Raw genomic sequence first — 3812 nt, 5'->3', positions numbered from 1 at the left:
ACCCAAAGACTTGCCAACACCCTGCTATCCTCTACAATACAATGGGTGCCCTTTATTTACTACACAATGATGATGATAGAGCCATCAAGTCGATTCTGACTTAGAGCAGCCCTTTCCAGCGTTTTCTAGGTAGTGAGTACTCAGAAATAGTTTACCATTCCCGTCCTCTGGGTGGGTGGGGATGTCCTAGCACTATGCAGCTTGCCCAAGACCACACAGACTGGCTCCCCGCTATGTCCTGCGCCCAGGGGGCACAGTGGGGAACTGAAGTCCTAACCTCTGCGGCCAGATACCTAGCTGTCCAGCCACGTATTTCAAAAATAGAGGAAGCATAAACCACAAAATACGGTATTGAAATTGTCCGTGAAACAGATAGTTGGTTGGTCTACTCAAGAATCACCCGCCTTTTAAAGTAAAGGAAATTTGACCTTTTTTTTTTTTCAAAATTCTTCACATTTGGGATAGAAACAATTTTAAAAAATAATAATTCTAGGAAAAAAGCGAAACTAATCCCTGAGTTATCCAGCCAGCTACATGTTTAATTCAACTCCTTAAGTGTGTATTAAATGCATTCACGTGGATAGACCTGTTTCATTCTAAATGGTCACTTGCAAAAAAAGGTTTTATAAAGGTTAACCATTATGTGCCATCAAATAAATTCCAACTCCTGGCAACCCCCCCCCCCCAGGGTTTTCTAGGTATAAATACTCAGAAGAGCATGATCAGTCCTTTCTTCTGGTTCAACTCTCAGACTGCGCAGTTTGGTCAAGACTGTCCAGATGGCAGGACAGGTAACCTCATCAATGACACCTGCTCTGGGAGATCTTAGCTGCTGCTGCTCTGCGAACCACAGTAAGCATGTGAGCTCCCAATCCCGGTGTCACTTGGTACTCCAAGCTACGGAAGCATCTGGGCCCTTATAATGGTTACCTGGCTTGAACCAGTAATGGAATAATTTGAAAGTACAAATAGCAATTTAAAAAAACAAACATTTTTTAAATTGTTAATAACAGGATCTTTTGGAAGGAATTAATAGGTTTTCCTTAAATTGAGAACAACTTGACGGCTCACAACTGAATTGCTTGAAATTGTTAAGTGATCATTGTTTTGAAAATATTTTTCAATTTCTTTCTCTTTGAAATATATATGAATCAGAGATGAGCGTATTCAATGCCTTTTTCTGGATCACCACTGCATTTATGCATTATGTAAATACACCTGGCTTTACTTCTGATATTACGCAAAGCAAACGTCCCTATCTACCAATTATAGTTTGGTGCCCCCTTGTGGACAAGAGTACTTCAGAGTTAAATAGGTGGATACAATTCACACGAACAATAAAAATTTACAGAGAAATATGACAGTGTTACAGTTTTTAAAAAAGCATCGTATCAAAGGTGACAAGGAAATATCTGAGTGTCAAAATGCAGAATCTCCTTGTGCTGGGAGAAAGTTGGGATATAAGTAATACAAACAGGTACGATTACACTTTCTTAGTCTATATGTTAATTTCTTCTTTGAGGAAATGCACTGCCAGCCTGCATCTTATTTTGATACTAATGTGGTACCAGCATACGTGAAAGTGTACCCAGACAGAGAAACAAATGAACTCTTTCCCTTTGTATAACACAATACTGTACACAGAAATCATTAGGTGCTGTTTCTGGCACTGATCTGAGGCACCCACACTACCATTTGATCTTTGTATGGATCCCTTTCTTGATGGCTGGATAGCTCAGTTGGCTAGGTATCTGGCTGCAGAGTTAAGTTTGGGAGTTTGATTCCCCTCTGGGCCTCCTGGGAAAGAAGCCAGCCTGGGTGGCCTTGGGCAAGCTGCACCGTCCTAGAAGAAGGGAATAGTAAACCATGTCTGAGTACTCTCTATCTGGAAAATCCCGAGAAAAGGTCGCCCTAAGCCAGAATTGGCTTGATGGCCCACAATTACGTATTATTATCACTTTATCCATCCACTATCTTTTATTGAGTCTAAAATGGAAACTGCAGCATAGAGCTACTGAATAAAACATAACATGTTTTGGCATGAAGAGACAATAGTTCTTCGTTCAACTACAGCTGTTAACCATCCGAGCATTGCTAAATCAATTACTACCGATTAGTGCTTCTGTGAATTGCCCTCTGCTCGTTTCACAGGCATTTAGGTTTTAGCTGAACTTGAACAGACTGTACAAGTCATTCATTCCAAAACACGTACAGGCAACTCCTCGGCCATAGGCTGCATATGGCCATGGGTTGCTGTTTGTTTGGAGCCCAGAATCCCACCCACTTTCTCCTAAAATCCAGCTGATCAGACTGTTGCTTACATTAGCAGTGCTGGGTCACTAGTCTGGATCAGGATTACAAGGGAATTAGGAAACTTTAACTTTGCACCTCTCCTGCAATCCCGGTTCAGAGCTCCATTTTTTTACTGTTACTAGCAATGTGGAAAAGTAGATTAGATTAGGGAAGGGTTTAGAAGCTTTAATATCTCCCAAACACACCAACAGTGTTGCACTCGCTTCCACCCCATAGTCAGGGAAGAGAGGTTTAAACTCCTTCGTTCCTACCTACAGATGGCAATGGGAGAAGAGGCCCCTGATCTGGCAATACATGGAGTCCCTCTGGCTTGAAATAATCACCAGCCACAAGACCCAAATTTTATTTCCTTTAAATATCTTAAATTAGCATACCACAGGAAAGTATGCTGTGGGCCTCTTGGAGCGCCTTTCTCCAAGAACATCCACCCATGCTGCCAGATCCTTGCAGCCCATGCTCCCATTGATTGCCACACCGAGGGAGGCCAGAAAGATTTCCACCAGAAATTGGGCCTTCCTGGTTGTGGCACCAGCCCTTTGGAAAGGCCATCCGGTTGAGCTGCACCTCTAGCCCCCTCCCAACCTTTAAGAGACTGTTGAAGAAGATACTCTGTACTGAAGCTTTTCAGGGCATTGTTTTATGAATGGCTGCCCATTTGTGTTTGGCCACCTATTTTCTGTTTTTGATGTTGATTTGCTAGCTTTATGCTATCTTTGATTTGATTTACCGTATTTTTTCCGTGTATAAGATGCCCCCATGGATAAGCCCCCCCCCCGCTTTTCTAATCCAAAATTAAGAAATCTAAGTGGGGATTAGCAAGTGTAGGGAGAAAAGGATCAAAGCGCTGCAGGATCGCTTTGATCCCTGCTTTCCCCTCCACTTGTTTTTGTTCTTTCCTCAGCTTACTTCTGTGTATAAGATGATCCTCAATTTTTAGTCTAAAGATTTTAGACAAAAGTATAGTCTTATACACAGAAAAATACAGTATGTCATTAAATGTTGTTGGTTTGTTGTATTATATTATGTGTATAGATTTGAGTAGCACCTTGCACTAATCGGGCGGTATAAAAATTCAATAAATAAGCTATCTCCAGTTACTGCTGTTGTAAATAAAAACAGTACAGTACTTATGTTTACAATACACTTGTGCCTTGCAGAGAAGTTATAACCTATACCACTTTATAAGGTGGCATATAAAATAAAATTAATCCTTCAATCTATTAATAAGTGATAGGTATTTGCACATGAGTTAAAAACAGATAAACGTGATGAATCTTTGATAATGTCTTGCTTCTTTGTAGAACCCTAAACAGAAACCGAAAGGAATTAGTAGTGTCTGGTCTATAATGAGAAGTATGCAAATGTCAGTTTTGACATACTGCCAAAAAATCAATCTGAATGTCTGCAAATTCTATTAAACCAGAGGTCTTAACTTCATAGAATGGTGACAAGAACTAATGAATGGTTTTCAAGTAAACATTTAAAAAGCATATGCCCAA

The sequence above is a fragment of the Pogona vitticeps genome, chromosome 6 (assembly GCF_051106095.1).
Source record: "Pogona vitticeps strain Pit_001003342236 chromosome 6, PviZW2.1, whole genome shotgun sequence".
In the NCBI taxonomy this organism is placed as follows: domain Eukaryota; kingdom Metazoa; phylum Chordata; class Lepidosauria; order Squamata; family Agamidae; genus Pogona; species Pogona vitticeps.
This window is presented reverse-complemented; position numbering follows the sequence as displayed.